At 47.8% G+C, this 21,813-nt stretch overlaps 1 long non-coding RNA gene across 2 annotated transcripts in view; it reads right to left on the reverse strand.

The window, feature by feature from the left end:
- Positions 1-5,956: 5,956 nt before the first annotated feature.
- Positions 5,957-21,813, reverse strand: part of LOC108178228 (uncharacterized) — a 36,815-nt gene continuing 20,958 nt past the window's right edge. For both annotated transcript variants that reach the window (XR_016219516.1, XR_011381247.2), the window contains one exon: positions 5,957-6,797. This is a non-coding gene — a long non-coding RNA (uncharacterized LOC108178228). The remainder of the gene's footprint in view (positions 6,798-21,813) is intronic.

The raw sequence follows: 21,813 nt of genomic DNA on the forward strand, positions 1-21,813 counted from the left end.
TAAATACAGACTGACCCAGCGCTGCGCGGGAGTTCTTGCTACCTACCTGTCCCGTTCTTGGCGTGGTGATCTGCTCAAGCCCCGATAAATTTAAACGTTGAAGGCGTCTCCTGTTTAACACTACTGACAGTGGGCAATGGGTGTTTCCCTGGGACGTTCCGGGTACGGTGGGTTAAGCTGCCACCTGCAATGCCAGCGCCCTATAGGAGCACGGGTTCAGTTCCTGGCAGCCCCACTTCCCATCCAGCGCCCTGCTAATGGCCTGGGAAAGCAGTGGAGGACAGCCCAGGTGTGTGGGCCCCTGCACCCACATGGGAGACCCAGGTGTAGTTCCAGGCTTCTGGCCCAGCCCTAGTTGTTTCAGCCGTTTTGGGAGTGAATCTGTGGATGAAGCACGCTTGCTCTCTCTGTGTGTCTGTAACTCTGCCTTTCAAATAAATAGATAGACCTTTTTTCTTAAAAAAAAAAAAAAATCTGTTGGAGCCTGCCTTGTCTGTGCCCCGGGCTTCTCGGGTTTTTTTTTTTTGTTTTAATAAGAAGGTTTCTTCCACCTCTAAATTATGATTTTTCTGTTATTCTCAGGTGATATTTTTAACAAGACTATCTTTTAATTAACACTTGAAATTAAAAACGTTTTTAACCCTTCAATTTGTTTCTCATCTGTTGCAATGAGTTCCTGTTTTCCAAGAACACAAGAATTTTTTAAAAACATTTGTGAAATAATTTTATAATCAGTATCTACACAACAAAACGTTTCCATTGGGGTAAAGGTGCAACCATGGCAGCCAACATTTCTTTTTCTTTTCTTTCTTTTTTTTTTTTTTTTTTTTTTTTTTTTTGTTAGAGCGCTGTGCCTATCCGAAGCCAGGAGCCAGGTGCTTCCTCCTGGTCTCCCATGTGGGTGCAGGGCCCAAGGACTTGGCCCATCCTCCACTGGCTTCCGGGCCACAGCAGAGAGCTGGACTGGAAGAGGAGCAACCGGGACTAGAACCCGGCGCCCACATGGCATGCTAGTGCTGCAGGCGGAGGATTAACCAAGTGAGCCACGGAGCCAGCCACCCACCCCCACTGCCACCCCCACCCTGGCAGCCAACATTTTTTTGCGCTGGACTGCCTGTGCCGGAATCTCTGGCCTAGGGGAAGTCACGTGATCCCGACGCCAGCCTCTGGAACTTTAGGTAATAACGTAGTCACTTCCACTTTGCGGAAGAAGAAACTGCAACACGGTGAGAACACGCTTGCTCCCAGCTCACCCCGGGCCCTCACGCCAGGGCGGGTGTGCGCTCCAAGGTGCACCTGCCCAGTCACCCTGCCATCGTGGCCTCTGCGGACAGGGTTTTTCCGGCCCTGGACTGGGCAAAGCCGATCTAAGCCTTAAAAAAATAAAGTTATCAAATGTTATGATACGTCAGTTTGTCTACTTAACAATTAAAATCGCTTTACTCCTAGGTTAGAAAAAAAGGCCAAAAAAAAAAAAACTGCAGGAAATACTTTTATGACACAGGAGCTAATATATCCTTTTCTTTAAAGAGCTCCTTAATAGGAAAAGACCTGGCTGTTGCAGGCATTTGAGGAGTGAATCAGTCTCTCTTTTTCCGTCTTGCAAATAAATAGAAATTTTAAAAAAATGAAAATGAGCAAGGAATATGCATGTATCAAAAAATGAATACATGGTGCAAACAAAATCTGAAAATACTTTGAAGCTCTTGGCAATTAAAGAAATACAAATCGGGGCCGGTGCTGTGGCGTAGCAGGTAAAGTGCAGTGCCGGCATCCCATAAGGAAACCCAGCTACTCTTTCTTCAGTCCAGTTCTCTGCTGTGGCCTGGGAAAGCAATGGAAGATGGCCCAAGTCCTTGGGACGCTGCACCCACGTGGGAGACCCAGAAGAAGCTCCTGGCTTCGGATCGGCCAAGTGGGGGGTGAACCAGTGGATAGAAAACCTCTCTCTCTCTCTCTCTCTCTCTCTGCCTCTCCTTCTCTGTGTAACTCTTTCCTAATAAATAAATCTTTAAAAAAATTTAAAAACCAATCATAAATGTGAAAAGATAACAATATTTGTAAAAAACTGTAGAAACTGGATGATGAGCATCTAAGGCATAAATGTATTAGGCTCTACCATTTTATTTGAATTTTTATATATTACAAAGTTTTATTTTAAATAAATTTTGAAAGACATATTTATTTGAAAGGCAAAGCAAGAGAGGGACAGAGAGAGAGAGGTATCTTCCATCTGTGGTTCACTCTCCAAATGTCTGCAACAGCCAGGTCTGGACCAGGCAGAAGCCAGGAGCCTGGAACCCCATCCTGGTCTCCGACGTAGGTGGCAGGGGCCCAAGCACTTGGGCCATCTTCTGCTGCCTTCCCATGTGCAAGCCGGATCAGAAGTGGAGCAGCAGGAACTCAAACCCACACTCTGATGCTCCATGCTGGTGTTCCAAGTGGCAGCTTAGCCTGCTGCACCACGACACTGGCCCCAATTTCAAATACCATGATGGGGGAAGATGTTAATTTTTTAATTATTTTGATTTTTTTTGAGTTTTTTTTTTAACTTTTATTTAATGAATATAAATTTCCAAAGTACGATTTATGGATTACAATGGCTTCCCCCCCATACCGTCCCTCTAATTATTTTTATAGTATTTTTTTTTTTTATTTTTTGACAGGCAGAGTGGACAGTGAGAGAGAGAGACAGAGAGAAAGGTCTTCCTTTGCCGTTGGTTCACCCTCCAATGGCCACCGCGGCCGGCGCGCTTTGGCTGGCGCACCGCACTGATCCGATGGCAGGAGCCAGGAGCCAGGTGCTTTTTCCTGGTCTCCCATGGGGTGCAGGGCCCAAGCACCTGGGCCATCCTCCACTGCACTCCCTGGCCACAGCAGAGAGCTGGCCTGGAAGAGGGGCAACCGGGACAGAATCCGGCGCCCCAACCAGGACTAGAACCCGGTGTGCCGGCGCAGCAAGGCGGAGGATTAGCCTAGTGAGCCGCGGCGCCGGCCCCCTCTAATTATTTTGATTTTAATGTTTAATTATTTGAGAGAGAGGTAAAGAGCTTCTGTCTGCTGGCTCACCAGGGCTAAGCCTGGAACCAGAAACTCAATCCAGGTCTCCCACGTGGGTGTCAGGAACCTCATCCCCTGAGCCATCACCCCTGCCTCTCAGGGCCTGCATCAGCAGGAAGCTGGAGTCAGAATCCAGAAGCCAAAATCAAACCCAGGCACTCCAGTGTGGACTGTGGGTGTCTAACAGCTAGGCTGAATGCCTGCTCGAACAGAAAACATTTCAGTTTAAATATCTTTCTTTCTGTGCAACAGTTGAAAACACGTATAATATTAGTCATGTTAGCCTTATTGATAATAGCAAAAAAAATCACCAAAATGCTTTTCTAATAAATCTTTCAAAATCAGTGCCAAGGTGACAGGGTAGAATACTAAGCAGCCATCATAAAATCATGTTTACAAAGAACATTCTATAAGAAAATACTCCTGGTAAAACATCAAGGAGAAAAAAGGAAGCGACAAGATTTTGTTTATCAGATATGTATCTAGGGGACATGTGGGTGCTGGTTCGTGTCCCAGCTGTTCCACTTCCAATCCAGCTCCCTGAAAGTGGCCTGGGAAAAGCAGCAGAGGATGGCCCAAGAGTTTGGGCCCCTGCCATCCATGTGGGAGACCCAAATGAAGTTCCTGGCTTTGGCTTGGCTAGGCCCTGGCCGTTGTGGCCATCTAGGGAGTGAACCAGCGTATGGAAGATTTGTCTTTCTCTGTAACTCTGACTTTCAAATAAATAAATCTATAGATACATACTTAATAAGAAAAAGAATGAAAAGAAAAAACACCCAAATTATGCAGGGGTTTTCCTTGATGGTGGGATCACAATTTTAAACAATGTTTTGTCTTTTTTAAAATATTTTTTAAAAAAATTTATTTATTTTTTACTTGAGAGTCAGAGTTACACAGAGAGAGGAGAGAGAGAGGTCTTCCTTCCGCTGGTTCACTCCCCAAATGGCTGCAATGGGTGGAGCTGCACCAATCCAAAGCCAGGAGCCAGGAGCTTCTTCCGGGTCTCCCACGCGGGTGCAGGGGCCCAACGACTTGTGCCATCTTCTACTGCTTTCCCAGGCCACAGCAGAGAGCTGGATCGGAAGTGGAGCAGCCAGGACTAGAACCGGCGCCCATATGCGATGCCACGCTTCAGGCCAGGGCATTAACCTGCTGTGCCACAGCGATGGCCCCTGTCCTTTTTTAAAAAAATTGTTTTAAAGATGTTTGTATTCATTTGAAAGGCATAGTTAGAGAGAGAGGGACAGGGAGAGACAGAAGAGAGATCTTCCATTCACTGCTTTACTGCTCAAAACTCCCCAACAGCCTGGACTGGGTCAGGCCAACGCAAGGAGCCCGGAACTCCGTCTCCCCCATGGACGGCAGGGGTCCAGGCACTTGGCTCATCTCCTGCGGCTTTCTCAGGTGCATTAGTAGGGAGCTGGATCAGAAGTGGAGCAGTCAGTATTTGAATCAGCACTCCAGTAAGGGATGCTAGCACTGTAAGCAGAGGCTTAACCCCCTGCCCCATAATGCTAACCCCCCTTTTTAGACTTTTTCTGCATGAGTCTTTGGTGCAACAGTTGGGAAACCTGCATTCCCCACCCGAATGCTTGGGCTGAGTCCCAACTCCGCTGCTGATTCCAGCTTCCCACTAATGCAGAGACTGGGGGGCAGCAGGTGATGCTCAAGTGCTCGGGTCTCTGCCCCTTGTAGGAGACCTGGACTGAGTTCCAGGCTGCTAGCTTTGGCCTGGCTCGGCCTTGGCTGTTGTGGGCATTTGGGGAGTGAACCAGCACACAGAAGATCTCTCTCTCTGCCTTTCAAATAAATAAATAAAATAAAAACAGAGTGATTGTTTTGAAAGCTCATGAGTGTATTTTTATATAAATACTTTTTGGGCTGGCGCCGTGGCTCACTAGGCTAATCCTCCGCCTTGCGGCGCCGGCACCCTGGGTTCTAGTCCCGGTCGGGGCGCCGGATTCTGTCCCGGTTGCCCCTCTTCCAGGCCAGCTCTCTGCTGTAGCCAGGGAGTGCAGTGGAGGATGGCCCAAGTGCTTGGGCCCTGCACCCCATGGGAGACCAGGAGAAGCACCTGGCTCCTGCCATCGGATCAGCGCGGTGCGCTGGCCGCAGCGGCCATTGGAGGGTGAACCAACAGCAAAGGAAGACCTTTCTCTCTCTCTCTCTCTCTCTCTCTCTCTCTCACTGTCCACTCTGCCTGTCAAATAAATAAATAAATAAATAATTTTTAAAAATGTTTTCTGTCTATAATCCTGTGGTAATGTTGTAACATTGCATTACAAGGGAAAGTGTATATTGAAAGCAGGCAAAAATAAAAAGCAAGAAGGAGAAAATACCACCACCAATGTAAAAATTAACTAACCCTTTCAGAATCCATTTAAGTTTCCCTGAAAGGGCACTCATTCTTAAAAAAAAGGTGTACAACAGGGCCGGCATTGTGGCACAGCGGGTTAAACACAGCCTACAATGCTGGCATCCCATATGGGCGCCAGTTAGCGTCCCGGCTGCTCCACCTCTGATCCAGCTCCCTATTAAATCTCCTGGAAAAGCAGTGGGAGATGGCCCAAGTGCTTGGGTCCCTGCATCCACATGGGAGACCCAGAAGAAGTTCCTGGCTCTTTGCTTTAGCCTGGCCCAGCCCTGGTCATTACAGCCATTTGGGAAGTGAACCAGCAGATGGAAGGCCTCTCTTTCTCTGTGTCTCCCTCTCTCTGTCTGTATCTCTGCCTTTCAAATAAACAAATAAATCTTTTTTAAAAAAAATAATAAAGAAAGGTGTATAACACACACGCGAATGTGAGGTGCGTCACTCCCCTGGAACCCTGGAAGCCACATCTCCTTTTTTTTTTTTTTTTTTTTTTACAATTTTATTTATTTGACAGGTAGAGTTATAGACAGTGAGAGAGAGAGAGAGAGAGAGAGAGAGAGAGAAAGGTCTTCCTTCCATTGGTTCACTCCCCAGATGGCCGTCACGGCCAGCGCTGCGCCGATTTGCAGCCAGGAGCCAGGCTGCACTCCCAGGCCACAGCAGAGAGCTGGACTGGAAGAGGAGCAACCGGGACTAGAACCCAGCACTTATATGAGATGCCGGTGCCACAGGCGGAGGATTAATCAAGTGAGCCACGGCGCTGGCGCCACATTTCCTTTTGAAAGGACTCCGCTCTTGATCAAGTTCTGGCGTCTTAGATGCACACTACTGGCATTGGATCCAAAAACGGCACTCTAGACTCCAAGTTCAACGGCCTCAGGGGATACATCTGAACCCAGATGCCAAGCTGCAGAGTGGCCTGGAGCGGGGCCTCAGCAGCCTGTGCCGGTCCGCGGCCCCCAGGCAGAGCAGAGCGCTGGCTGGCAGCACCCGTGGCTGGCAGCACCTGGCTGTGTGCACTGCACGACTGTGGGGCACTCCCTGGAGGACCGGGACTCTATAAACAGCAAAAATAATTTTGACAGCTGGTGACAGATTCAGCCATTTCTCCTCGTATTTCATTCCATTCCCACTCTTTTATTTATTTTATTTCTAATGTTCTTTCAAAGTAGAAAACCTGCATAGCTCACTGTGGATGGATGTGCTATGCTTTTTTCCTGTGAGCAGCAGTCCGACGTTCAGCGTTTGAAGGTAGACAAGGTGGTTGCGGTTGTCTCGTAAAATGCTCTACTTTTCCAGATGGAAGAAATTCGAGAAAATTCAACACAATGTCCAAATGTTTACCAGAAACATGAGACGAGGGAATCTGTGGATGCAGAACAGATAGACAAAATAAATGGATTTCGTCCTTTGCCACTTCTTAGCTCTCGTTACCAACCACTTAGCTCCCTGAACTGCGTGTCCGAATTTTCTCAACCAGGGACAGAGCTGAGACGAACCAGAAACAAACCCGGAAAATCGCCCTGAATGACGCAACCCTGCTGCCTGCCTGTGGCCCTGCACATCCAGCTGTCGGGTTTCTAGGAACTTCTGCGTCGTCTTGCCAAGTGTCCCACATCTGGAACTGCCCACTGTGTCAGGGACTATACGTGCGAAACTTGCCTTGTGGAGGAGAACACTGACACATACACGGATACTTCAAAAAGTTCCTGGGAAATGGAACTAAAAGAGAAGTTTGTTTTGGTGCACAAGAAACTTTGAAATCCCGGGGCAGACCCCATGGCGCGGTGGGTTAAGCTGCGGCCGGTGATACAGGCATCCCATATCACAGCACCAGTTCAAGTCCCAGCTGCTCCCCGCCTCCAACCCAGCTCCCTGCTAATGTGCCGGAGGACAGCAGAGGATGACCCAAACACTTGGATCACCCACGTGGAGAGACCTGGATGGAGTTCCCGGCTCCTGGCTCTGGTCTGACCCAGCCTGGCTGTTGCAGTCATTTGGGAAGTGAACCAGAGGATGGAAGACTGATCTCTCTCTCTCTCTCCCCTCCTCCTCCACCTCCTCCTCCTCTTTCTCTCTCTCAATCTATGTATGTATGTGTGTGTGTCTCTCCCTCCCTGTCACTCTTTCAAATAAATAAATAAATCTTTAAAAAATTTTTTTGAAATCCAGATACACCAAGGAAAATGTGTTATGAAAAAACTACACACAAATTTCAAAAATATTTTACACCAAAATAAACATCCTGAGGACTATTTTTCCAGGGACTTTTTGAAGTCCCCTCATATGTGACTGGCTGACAAATCAGACGTGGTGACTGAGAGATCCATCATGTTTTAAAAGATTGATTGATTGATGTGAAAGGCAGAGTGACAGACAGACAGAGACATTTTCCATCCCCTGGCTCATTCCTCAAATACACGCAATAGTCAGGGCTGGGTCAAGCTCAAAGCAGGAGCCAAGAACTCCATCGGGGTCTCCCATGTAGGTAGCAGGGACCAAGTACTTGAGCTACCATTTGCTGCCTGCCCAGGCACATTAGCAGGGAACTGGACAGGGTTTGAGTCCTGGTTGCTTCACTTCCAAAGTTAGATGTTGTTGCCCCAAGTGGAAGCTTAGCTTGTGAGGTATGCATTTCTAAAATTTCACTTTGGGGTGCCAGCACTGTGGCATAGCAGGTAAAGCCACTGTCTGTGACACAGTCATCCCAAATGGGTGGAGGTTTGAGTCCCAGTTGTTCCACTTCCAATCCAGTTCCCTGCTAATGGCCTGGGAAAGCAGCAGAAGATGATCCAAGTGCTTGGGCCCCTGCCACCCACCTGGAAGACCAGGATAAAGCTCCAGGCTCCTGGCTTCAGCCTGGCTCAGCCCTGTCCATTGCAGCCATCTGGGGTGTGAACTAGCAGATGGAAGACCTCTCTCTGTGTGTCTCTCCCCCTCTCTGTAGCTCTGGTTTTCAAATAAATAATAAATCTTTTAAAAGATTTTCACTACAGACTTACTTCTAAGGGTATGGTTTAAAAACTTGTCATGGGACCCCAAATCCCATTAAGCTGAGTGGTAAAAATGATATCTTAATTGTTAAAGTGATCATGTGAAGTCTTGTGAAGTCTTAAAGTGACCATACAGATGGGATTAAGTGTTAAAGTGATCATATAAATAGAATCAAGTGTCTTGTAATAATAATAGATGGAATTAAAAAGGAGAGAATATCCAACATGGGAAGCAGTCCACACAGCAGACTCATCACTTTAAGTAACACTCTGACCTCATAATCAGCCCTTAAGGCTTCCTGGTCTGGCTGAAAAGCCTGTGAGAACATCTCAGGCATGGAAAGCCAAAACACTGTGGCAAAAATTGTTCTACATGAAGGATCTCTGTGAGATCCCAGGGGAAGAAGTGGGCATAAAAGAAGGATGTACTGGGGCCAGTGCTGTGGTGTAGCAGGTAAAGCCACCGCCTGCGGTGCCAGCATTCCATATGGGCACCAGTTCAGGTCTCAGCTGCTCTACTTCTGATCCAGCTCCCTGCTATGGCCTGAGAAAGCAGTAGAAGATGGCCTTAGTATTGGGCCACTGCTCCCACGTGGGAGATCCAGAAGAATCTCCTGGCTCCTGACTTTGGGTCAATGTAGCTATGGCTGTTGCAGCCATCTGGGGAGTGAACCAGCAGATGGAAGACCTCTCTCTCTTTCTAACTCTGACTTTCAAATAAAGAAATAAATCTTAAAAAAAAAAAAAAGGATGTACTTTTCTCTAAAGGGAGGAGAGAACTTCCACTTTGCTTATGGCCTTATCTAAACACTGACAGAGTCTGTGGATTCAAAAGACTTCCATAGCCTAGGCAGCTCATGTCAAGAGTCTCAGGTGGTCACTGATGTCATACATAAGAGTGTTAATAGCTAAATTAACAACAGGAATCACTGTGCACTAACTCCCCATGCAGGACCTCTGCCCTCAATGAGTTGTATTATGAAAGTTAACTGTAAAACTTGTTCTCAAACAGTTGTGTGTGTGTGTGTGTGTGTGCAAATTGTTGAAACCTTTACTTAATATAGAGTTGGTCTTCTGTGTACAAAGTTAATTGAAAATGAATCTTAATGGAGAATGGAACTGAGAAGGGGAGAGGGAGGAGGTGGAGGGGTGGGAGTGTGGGTGGAAGGCAGGTATGGTGGGAAGAATAACTTTATTTCTAAAGTTGTATTTATGAAATTTGTATTCCTTAAAAAATTAATTAACCAAAAAAAGATTTTCACTTTGATTGTTTCAATTTAAATTTGTAAAAGAAAGATACCTATAGGAGTCTATCGTTCTCTAGTGTCTTCTTATCACAATTTTTTGGTAGAATTTTTTTTAAAGATTTACTTATTTACTTGAAAATCATAGTTAGAGAGAGAGTAGCAGAGACTGAGAGAGAGATCTTCCATCCACTGATCCACTCCTCAAGTGGCTGAGATGGTTTGGGCTATGTCAGGCTGAAGCCAGGAGCCAGGAACTCCATCCAGGTCTCCCATGTGGGTGACAGGGGTCCAAGTACTTGGGCCAACTACTGCTGCTTTCCCAGGTGCATTAGCAAGAAACTGAATCAGAAGCAGAGCAGCAGGGACTCCAATCAGTGTTCCGATCTGGGATGCCAGTGTCACAGGCCGCTTAATTTGCTGTGCTGAAATACCACTTCCCCTTATCATTTCTTCAGTAGACTTTCTTTTTGGGGAGTAGTTTTAGGTTCATAGCAAAACTGAGCGAAAGGCACAGAGATTTCTCACAGACCCCTTACCCCCTCCACTGTCAACAGCCCCCAGCAGTGTGGTGCAGGTGAGCTGCACCAGCACATCCTATCACCCAAAGCTCATCGTGTGTGTCCAGGTTCCCTCTCCGTGTTGCAAATTCTGGTGGTCTGGACAAATGCACAATGACACACATCCTCCACTCCAGGGTCACACCAGGCACTTCCATTGCCCTGAAAATCCCATGCACTTCCTCTCTTATGCACACAGAAGTCCAAATGAACTCAAGAAGAATACAAGGGCAAAAGCCCAATGTATGGGCAACAGACGATGGCATCCGGCATTCCAATTCCAAGAGTGGTTAAGTAAGATGCGTAAGTGAATGAACTTAGTTCTCCTTTGTTATTCAGGAAAAAGCCTGGCGTTCAAGGCCTTTTTCACCAGACTCAGTTCCCCCTTCCAACTTTCTCTCCACAACCTCTCTAATCTAATCGCTGTCCCCTGAGCACATTCAGTTCTTTCAAGTTCCTTTGGTTTCCTCGTCTGAACGCTTCTTCGTGTTTCCCACATCTGCACCCATCCATCCTTCAAGTCCCAGCTGTGTCCAGTCTCACCTGGGAAGCGGCTCCTGATTCTTCCCACCCACAGTGACCCCTCCCCCAGCCACGCCCTCTGAACTCTCACCCAGTGACTGTTCCATCATTCAGCTCCTGTTTATATACGAATTTTTACTGCTAGTTAAATTTTCCTCTGTGTAGGTCTTGTCTCCCCAACCGAACTGCAAACACACAAAGGCTCTGTTCTCTCAGAGGAAGGCGTAGATCCATGCACAGGGGTACAGCCCACTAGGTTGTCTGCACTTTTGCCTCAATGGCTGCCCAAGCTCATGGCAGTTCCACCATGAGACAAGTAGGTAAGCTCAGAACGCCGTCCGGGCCAGCTGTCCACGCTTCAGTCGGCTGGAACAGGAAGTGGACTCTGCCAGTCCACCATGGCCGATTCAGACCAACATCTAAGCATAGGTCTCAACCGCGGTCCCTACACACTGGCTTCACCCTCCCTAGATGATCAGAGGACCTGAACCTACCTGGCCAGCCTTCCCCCAGCTCCACACCCAACTCGGTCTCCACCTTCTATGGACAGATTGCTGGAACTGTAGTTGACAAATTATCAGCACTAGGCTCCCTGTCCTCTGAGACCAACCTGCCCTGCACGCTTTGATGAACACCAGCTCCTGGTCCTTCTGGGAAATAAAGCACCTTTAAGCTACTTGGACACAAACAAATATATTTTTAGGATGGTGTCATAGAATGCTACAGATGTGAAAACAATTGTAAAATGAAAGGACTGCATGGAGAAAGGTGTGTTTGTGTGATGAGGATAGCTGTGTTGGTTGACATAAGCCCATTTGTTGCTTGAGAGCTGTTTGGTGCTATTGTGAGAAACCCCTCTTCTTTTCCAAGCCCATCCCTTGAAGAAAAGAAAATAAGGTTGGTGATCATTAGCCAGTTTTATTTTATTTACTAAGATAAGATGTATAGCTTTCAAGTAAGACTGAACTCTTGTGCACTGCCCGCAATTACCTTGTGACACAGAATTGGTTGCCAAGCTTCTTTGTAAATCCTGGACTCGCCCAAGACATGAAAATTCCTGGACACTGCTTGTTCCAGTGGCCTCAAAGAAATGACCAAATCAGAGTTCATTACTGAATGAACTGTTGCATAACAGAAGTAGTGTGGGAAAAATAAGTTATCACAAAACAATGGAAAATGATTTTAATAACTAGGTACGCTGTGGACAGAAGAAGGGAGACAAAAAATTATTCACCTTAATGAATAAAACCAAACACCAAACCAAGATCCACTTAATAACTTTAAAATCTCTGGAAGAGTATAATAAATTATTCATATTTTATGCAAAAGAAGAAACTACAAAAGATAGATCAATTACAATGTTTAAATTTTATATAATAAAAAATTTAATGGGGCTAGTATAATGGTGTAGCAGGTATAGCTGCTGCTGGAGACCCAGGCATCCCATACGGGCACCAGTTCAAGTCCCAGCTGTTCTACTTCTGATCCAGCTCCCTGCTATCGTGCCTGGGAAACAGCAGAAGATGGCCCAAGTGCTTTGGCCCCTGCACCCATGTGGGAGACCTGGAGGAAGCTCTTGGCTCCTGGCTTCAGCCTGGCCCAGCTCTGGCCATTGCGGCCATTTGGGGAGTGAACCAGTGAATGGAAGCCCTCTCTCTGTGTCTTTCCCTCTCTTCTGTCTGTAACTCTACCTCAAATAAATAGATAAAATCTTTTTTAAAAATTAAGAGTAAGGGGCCGGCGCCGCGGCTCACTAGGCTAATCCTCCGCCTGCGGCGCTGGCACACCGGGTTCTAGTCCCGGTTGGGGCACCGGATTCTGTCCCGGTTGCCCCTCTTCCAGGCCAGCTCTCTGCTGTGGCCAGGGAGTGCAGTGGAGGGTGGCCCAAGTGCTTGGGCCCTGCACCCCATGGGAGACCAGGAGAAGCACCTGGCTCCTGGCTTCAGATCAGCGTGGTGCGCCGGCCACAGTGGCCATTGCAATGGTGGGGTGGGGGGGGGCACAGAAAAGAAAGACCTTTCTCTCTCTCTCTCTGTCTCTCTCTCTCACTGTCCACTCTGCCTGTCAAAAACAAAAACAAAAACCTTGCCCTCTCCCCAAAATAGATAGGGTCTTGCAAATGATATAAAATAAAGTGAGAATTGTAGAATATATGAAAACATGCTCAGCTTGCTAGTAGTTTAGGCAATAAACCTAAAAAGCTTAGGGGCAGGTGCTGTCGTGCAGGGGGTTAAGCCACAGCTTACGAGGCCCACATCCCCTATCAGAGTACTAGTTCGAGTCCTGGCTCTCCACTTCTGATCCAGTTCTCTGCTAACATGCCTGGGAAACAGCGAATGATGGGTCAGGTACTTGAATCCCTGCCCCACATGGCAGCCCTGGATGGAGCGCCTGGCTCCTGGCGTCAGCTGGCTCCACACTGGCTGTTGCTGGTATTTGGGGAGTAAACCAGCAGACAGAGATCAATCTCTCTCTCTTTCTCTGCCACTCTTCCTTTCAAATAAATAAATGTATCTTTTTAAAAAAAAAAAAAGGACTAATAATATTAAGAATGATAACATTTATTATGTGCTAATAAAACAGTAATAATAATTAACATTTATTATATATTAGGCACTGGGCTAAATACGTTATAGTTTCACAAGCATTTCTTTTTTTTTAAGATTTTATTTATTTATCTGAGAGACAGAGTTACCAATAAAGAGAGGGAGAGACAGAGAGGCCTTCCATCCGCTGGTTCACTCCCCAAATCGCCACAGTGGCTGAAGCTAGGCCCATCTGAAGCCAGGAGCTTCCAGGCCTCCCACACGGGTGCAGGGGCCCAAGCACTTGGGCCATCTTCCACTGTTTTCCCAGGCCACAGCAGAGAGCTGGATCAGAAGAGGAGCAGCCAGGACTCGAACCAGCGCTCATATGGGATGCCAGCGCCAGAGGCGGAAGCTTAGCCCACTATTCCACAGCATCAGCCCCTCACAAGCATTTCAAACTCAATGTTTCCAAAACTTGTCTTTATCACATTTTGCAAAATAAAAAAAATCTACATAAAATGAACATTGAGATAACTTCCACAGAAAGAGGGTAAGAATGATCCTACATCCTGGTCATCCTTCTGTTCTTGTTTCATTTGAGCCAATGCATTGAAAAACCAACTGCAGTGTAGTTAAAAGGCCTTGAAAAATGCCCTAAATTCAAGCCACAGTTCTAGAATCATCTATATCAGTGCTAGTTGAAGTGCAGATTGCTACGTGACATTCTAGTCCACTCTCCAAAGTACAAAATATATGCAAAGAACTAGCATATTGTTCTTCTACTGCCTCTTAGGGAAGAATCTCAACTTTTATTTGCCATTAAGAGATGACACACTATGTCTAATATCATGTAATAGATAGCTGACTTCCAGAAAAATCCTCTGAAAGCAAAAACAGCAACAGCAGTACAAGTTCCATTATTTTTTTAAGGATTTATTTATTTATTTGAAAGGCAGAACAATAGAAGAGACAGAGAGATGGCTAATTATTCATATTCTGGTATCTTGATTCTGGAAGTTCTAATTCTGGTATCTTGATTAATCTTCATCAGTCTTTATCTGTTCTTTCTATATATTTTTTGACAGGTAGAGATATAGATAGTGAGAGAGAGAGACAGAAAGCTCTTCCTTCTGTTGGTTCACCCCCCAAAATGGCTGCTATGGCCAGAACTGCGCCAATAAGAAGCCAGGAACCAGGTGCTTCTTCCTGGTCTCCCACGTGGGTGCAGGGGCCCATCCTCCACTGCCCTCCTGGGCCACAGCAGAGAGTTGGACTGGAAGAGGGGCAACCGGGACTAGAACCCGGCACCCAGATGGGATGCCGGTGCTGCAGGCGAAGGATTAACCTAGTGAGCCACGGCGCCAGCCCCTATCTGTTCTTTCAATATGAAATTTTGGCAATAGCACTAGTGGAAGCAGACACTGCACATTACCTGCCTACGTCACAAGAGCAGGAGTACCCCACTGAGCTTTCTGCACTGATGGAAATGTTGGGTGCCGTCCCTAAGAGCAGACACCAACCACCAAAGGCTGGTAAGCACTGGAAATGTGATTAGTGCTTCTGAGAAATAACCCAAGTTTAATTAATTTAATTTTTTTTTTTTTGACAGGCAGAGTGGACAGTGAGAGAGAGAGACAGAGAGAAAGGTCTTCCTTTGCCGTTGGTTCACCCTCCAATGGCCACCGCGGCTAGAGCACTGCACTGATCCGATGGCAGGAGCCAGGTGCTTCTCCTGGTCTCCCATGGGGTGCAGGGCCCAAGCACTTGGGCCATCCTCCACTGCACTCCCGGGCAGAGAGCTGGCCTGGAAGAGGGGCAACCGGGACAGAATCCGGCGCCCCAACCAGGACTAGAACCCGGTGTGCCGGCACCGCAGGCAGAGGATTAGCCTAGTGAGCCGCAGCGCCGGCCTAGACACATGGTCATTACAGTAAACACTGCAAATCCAGCCACCTTTGTCCTTACGTCACTACAGACCTAAGATCTGGCCAGGCGAATATAAGTGAAGTTAGGATTAGGTGTGTAACACCCATGGTGAAAGCTTGCTCGTTCACCCTAAGCTTTCCTCTGTGTAGAGCGTGGCCGTGACTACTGGAACTACAGCAGGTATCTTGGACCCTGTGGTCAAGGCACAGATTGAGAGAACCAAGACCCCTGAATCTCTGCCATTCACTGAGCTGCCATGCCACACCTTACAGTTGGGTTAGAGAAAAACACACTCCTGTCTGGTTTAAGCCACCACCATCATGTTGGGTTCCTGTCGCTCATAGTTGAACCAAATCCCAGCTTGCGCATAAATTATATTTGACTCCAAAGAGACTGGTGCACCTCTCAGGAGCTTATCATCAGAAGGGACTATACTAGTGCTTCGGATTCAGATGTCTGTGTAAAAAACCTGCAGGGAAGAAATCGGAAGGGCTGCCTCCTATCCTTCACGTTCCCCCTGGGAGGCACCAAAACGGAGTCCTATCAGGTAGGTTGTAAAGCAAAGCAAAGCTGGTGTCTGCTTCACAGAAAGGCAGTTCTTCCGGGACTCCAAACCCGCCCGAAGGCAACGTGAGGACTCTGTCCTGCAGCAAAGCCCAAGGAGCGGGAAGCAGGTGGCTCCAACACTAGACACCTGTCTCTCAGGATGCTGCTGCCCCACAGGCTCCTCCTCCTCCCTGCCAGGGGAAGCAACTACTCTGGGAGCTCACGGCCAGCCTGGCCCACAGGGACAGGACACAGTGCACGTGGCACTCCAGGATGCCTTTTTCTGCCATCTCCTCCCGGGCTCTGAGGTGCATCAAGGGAGGGACCAGGTCTGGGGTCTTCCACGAAGCAGCCTCAGCTGAAAGCAGTGCCTGCTCACGGCAGGAACTCATGACAGCTCTCACATTTGACTCACGTACCCATGAATCTCAGTTCCCTAATGGATGACTTACGGCAGTGGGATTATATGTCTTATCACCTGTTTTTTTTTTCTCTTTTATGATATTATAATATGCTTCTTACAATATTAAAATTGGAATCTGGGACTCACTTGTGTAATACAGGATTGATTCCAGAACTTTCTGCAGATACCAAATGGTGCCGTATTTGCATGTGTTGCACATTCTCCCTATACCTGAACTCTTACTTACAATACCTAATACAATGTAAATGCTATTGTACACAGTTGTGAGGTTGTATTATTCAGGGAATAACGAGAAGGAAAAAAAGTTACCATATTCCATACAGGTGCAATTTTTTTTTCAAATGTTTCCAATCCTTGTTTGGTTGAAATCTTGGATGCAGAAGGCACAGGTAAGAAGTCTTGCCCGTATTCTGCTGGGCAAAGCAAACACTGTGATGCGGAGGCAACACTGTTTCCTTGGAGTACTCAGCAACTGCTCCTTTCTAGGAACCGCTACTTTTCTAGGCACTGACCCGAGTATAACAGAGGGCACAGAGGTTCGGGACCAAGCCCTTCTAGTACAGGAGGAAAGACACGCACAACTAGTGCAACACTGCAACAGGGCAGAGGCGACCCGGGCTAGCAAGGAGAGGAGCCCCTTTTAGCTACAATATCGGTGTCTCGGGACATTCCACTTCCAATGATCACTTATTTCTGATTAACAGCCTGCTAACTTGCCAAAATCTCACACTGAATTGGGAAAATCCCTAGAAAATCAGGATTTATGTCTTATCTGATGTAGTATCTCCAGTGTCCAGTATAAGGACTTAGAATAAGCACTCAATAAACATTTGTTAAATAAATGAATGAATGAACTACAAGTGACAGAAAATTTGGATCAAATCTTGGCCTCCCATCTTTCTTATACATTCCTGGATGGGCCCCTAAAGGGAGACCAAAAAAGGCCATGACAACCTGTTAGAATCTAGAAATTCCATCACAAACACCAACTCCAGTTTGAAAACAGCAAACAAGGCAGTGCCCTAAGAACTGTTTATGAATGGATATTTCAGAAAGACTTACATAGCAGGAAAATGTTCCATTGAGCGTTCCTCTGTGACAGCCAGCTAGCTGAAAAGTTCAAGTAGGGCTGGCTCCTCTGGTCCACAGGGATAAATGTCCCTGGCTTTGCAGCCACAGTACCTACACGGTAGCGGCCATCAGAACTTCCCATCAGCAGGTGGAAACTAGGGAGTCTGAATGGGAGGTGAGACTGGCCCACCTGATAGAAACGCTGGGTGAATTAAGAATAAAGCAGGGTGACACAGTGGTTAAATCACAGCTCGGCTGCCCATGACCCACTTCAGAGTAACTGGTTTGAGTCCCAGCTGCTCCACTTCTGACCCGGTTTCCTGCTAATGAACACGCGGGGAGGCAGCAGGTGATGGCTCAAGTACTGGGGTCCCTGCCCCTCCTGTGGGAGAGTCCGATTGTGTTTCCAGGCTCCTGGTGTTGGCCTGGCTCAGCGCCTCCTGTTGCAGGCATTTGGGGAGTGAGCCAGCACGTGGATGATATCTCTCTCTCTCTCTCTCTGCCTTTCAAATAAAATGAAAATATATTGGCTGGCACCGCGGCTCACTAGGCTAATCCTCCGCCTTGCGGCGCCGGCACACCGGGTTCTAGTCCCGGTCGGGGCGCCGGATTGTGTCCTGGTTGCCCCTCTTCCAGGCCAGCTCTCTGCTGTGGCCAGGGAGTGCAGTGGAGGGTGGCCCAAGTGCTTGGGCCCTGCACCCCATGGGAGACCAGGAGAAGTACCTGGCTCCTGCCATCAGATCAGCGCGGTGCGCCGGCCGCAGCACACCAGCCATGGCAGCCATTGGAGGGTGAACCAACAGCAAAGGAAGACGTTTCTCTCTGTCTCTCTCTCTCTCACTGTCCACTCTGCCTGTCAAAAAAATATATTAAGAAAGAAAGAACAGGAAAAAATGTTAAAAAAAAATTAAAGCAAGGAAAAAAAAGAGCAGTGGTAGCAGCTAAGTCAGTATCTTTCAGTGTCAGTAGACTTTGAGCCTCTTAAGGAACCAATTGTATCAGATCTTGGCTAATCAAATGTTAATTAATGTAAGTTACACTGTTCATTTTGCACGTGTGTCGGTATTCTGTCCTCAGTCAGACTTCTAGATCTTCTAACTCTTTTACTTGAAAATCAAAGGGAGAGTGACGATTCAATGGAGGAGTTAGGAGACCAGGGTGGCGCTCCTGGCCCTCCCCTCACCGCTCCCTGTGATATAAGAATCCACAAACCTAGAGGCCGGCACTGTGGTGCAGTGGGTTAACGCCCTGACATGTGGGCGCCGGTTCGGGACCTGGCTGCTCCACTTCCGATCCAGCTCTCCGCTATGGTCTGGGAAGGCAGAAGAAGATGGCCCAAGTCCTTGGGCCCCTGCACCCATGTGGGAGACCCAGAGGAAGCTCCTGGCTCCTGGCTCCTGGCTCCTGGCTTCAGATTGGTGCAGCTCCAGCCATTGCGACCAACTGGGGAGTGAACCAGTGGATGGAAGACCTCTCTCTCTCTGCCTATCCTTCTCTCTGTGTAACTATAACTTTCAAATAAATAAGTCATTCATAAATGAATAAATAAAGTGAACCTTCTTAGGCTCAGTGTTGTGGCATAGCAGGCTAAGCTGATGCATGCAACGCTGGCATCCCATATGAGCGCTGGTTCAAGTCCTGGCTGCTCCATCTCCAATCCAGCTCCCTGCGTATATGCCTGGGAATGCTTTAGAAGATGATCCAACTACTTGGGCCCCTGCCAGTTACCTAGGTAACCTGGATGGGGTTTCTGGTCCCTGGCTTCAGACTGGCCCTGCCCTAACCATCGTGGCCATTTAGAGAATGAACCAGCAGATGGAAGATCTCTCCTCTCTCTCTGTCACTCTACCTTTCAAATAAATAAAATAAATCTTAAAACTAAGTCCTTCTTGAATGGGACTGGGAAGGGGGGGTGGGAGTGTGGGTGGGAGGTGGGTATGGAGGGAAGAATAACTATATTCCTAAAGTTGTATTTATGAAATATGTATCCCTTAAAAATTAATTAACAAAAAAATCCTTAACGCATTTTAAATCTTGAAAGGTAGGTACTATTCTCATATTATTGATGAGGAGACTGGGTAGGACTTTGCCCAAGGTTAGACAGCTTTAAGTGACAAGTTCATATTTAAACTTCGGTCAGTGGGACTCAGAAGGCTGTATTCATTCCGTAACTGGACATCACAGCAAAAGTCGTGCTGCACCAGTGTCCTCCAGCATCCAGGCACATGCTAGGGTGGGTTTACAAGAGCAGGCATGACATCACCATTCTTTTTCTTTTTTCTTTTTTTTAGGATTTTATTTATTTATTTGAGAGGTAGAGTTACAGACAAAGAGAGGGAGAGAGAGAGAGATGTCTTCCATCTGCTGGTTCATTCCCCAAATGGCCGCAATGGCAAGAGCTGGGCCAATTGGGAGCCAGGAGCCAGGAGCTTCTTCCAAATCTTTTGGCCAAGGGCCCAAGCACTTGGCCCCGGCTTTCCCAGGCCATAGCAGAGAGCTGGATAGGAAGAGGAGCAGCTGGGACTCGAACTGGTGCCCATGTGGGATTCCAGCACTCAGGCAGAGGCTTAGCCTATGACGCACCGCAACAGCCACAGATGTCCACTGTTCTACCACCAGCCTTTGCTACCTCAACCAGCCCCCATCCCACCCCTGGGCCGGGGGAGGACCACACTCACCCTGTCTGCACTCTCCTCTTGCTCGGGCCATTCAGGTCAGGATTCCCTTGAGCCATTCACCCTGAATCAACTCAGGCTCTTCAATCCCAGGGTGATTCCACCTACGGGCTGGGCATTGGGCCTTGTGGTTAAGATATTGGCTAGGATGCCCCTGCCTCATATCGGAGGATCCAGGTTCCATAACTGGCTCCAGCTCCTGACTCCAGCTTCCCGTTAATGCAAACCCTGGGGAGGAAAGAGTGATGCATCGCTCCAGTACTCAGACTGCCTGCCACCCACACAAGTGTCACACAGCTGTCACTTCTGCTCCCGTTGCATTGGCCAAGAATTTATGCACCCATGGCCAACTTCCAGGGGGCAGGGGAATCTCCTGTGTGCATGGAGATGTTCAGAAACAGCAAACACCCATGTTACTTTAGGGCGAATGAAGACTCAATCCAGAGCAGACAGGTGCAACCTGACACTCTTCACTACCACGGGGGTGGGGGGAGGGCAGCACTGAGAAGAGGCAGGGCTTGGTTTGGGTGCCTGTTCAGGTCCTAACTGGTGTGCATCTCCCATGCATCAGGCTATTGTGCCGCGTGGGGTTTCCTCACACAAAGGGGAGACCAGTAAAGCTCAGCCCAATGTTTAGTGTGGATCAAATTGGTATGACTTGAAGGAAAGACTTAGAACCTACCGAATTATCTAAAAGGATTCGGGATGGACTTCTGTTTACAGAGGTAGAAATCTGGACACGAACCAGACAGAAACCTGATCCCATCGACAAGTCCTCTGGCTGCTCCCTAAGGGCGAGAGTGAGAGCCACGGGCTGTGAGAAGGGCTGCACTGCAAGCTGTCTGCTTCCACTCGGCACAGCTCCCCACACCGGGCACGCCCACGCCCAGCGGAAATAGCTTAGGGTTTGCTAATTGAAACAGTCAGCGTCTATCTCCATTACCTGTCACCCTCAGGAGCCAGCAGCTCCTTGTCTGAGTCACTTACTGCTATTTCCAACCAGCAAGAGCTTTATTGCTGGGGCCAGCGCTGTGGTGCAGTAGGTTAAGCCTCCGCGAATGGCACCAGCATCCCGTATGGGCGCCAGTTCAAGTCCCACCTGCTCCACTTCTGATCCAGCTCTGTTATGGCCTGGGAGAGCACTGGAAGCTGGCTCAAGTGCTTGGGCCCCTGCATCCATGTGGGAGACCTGGAAGAAGCTCCTGGCTCCTGGCTTTGGATCAGCCCAGCTCTGGCTGCTGCGGCCATTTGGGGAGCAAACCAGCAGATGGAAGACCTCTCTCTCTGTCTCTCCTTCTCTCTGTCTATAACTCTGCCTCCCAAATAAATAAATAAATCTTTAGAAAGAGCTGTATGGCTAATAAAACATATGCTGGGGCCAGAGAGAGGATGCTTAATGAGTACAGGGTGCTGTCACTCACGGCGGGAGAGCTGCACTGTGCTCCTGACTCCCCACTCTGACGTTGGCTCAGCACCACGGCAGGCATCTTGGGAATGAACCAGCAGATGGGAACACTCTTTCTCTTCATCTCTATCTCTCTACCCCTCAAATAAAAATATGTGCATATATATTATATAAAAATTACACACACACACATATACATACACACATTCTGGGAAGATCTGATTTCTTCTCTCTAACGTGCAGCTGGGAGGATTAACTGGGAATCGTGAAATGTCCACGCCACGATGATCAATTAGAAGAAGAGGGGGATAAAGAATACTTCAGTTTGCTCTCTCGTCTTCCACAGTTTGACCCTGTGAAAATCTGCCTCCGGAGCACCACCTACAGAGCCAGAGCTTCAGGGCTGGTGCGCGGTGCCCTGGCCTTTGACAGACGTCCTAGCGGGAATAAATCTCTAACTCCTAAAATACGCACTATGGCCGATGGGT

This window comes from Oryctolagus cuniculus, chromosome 13, assembly GCF_051225735.1.
Source record: "Oryctolagus cuniculus isolate XC-2025 breed Fujian yellow rabbit chromosome 13, ASM5122573v1, whole genome shotgun sequence".
In the NCBI taxonomy this organism is placed as follows: domain Eukaryota; kingdom Metazoa; phylum Chordata; class Mammalia; order Lagomorpha; family Leporidae; genus Oryctolagus; species Oryctolagus cuniculus.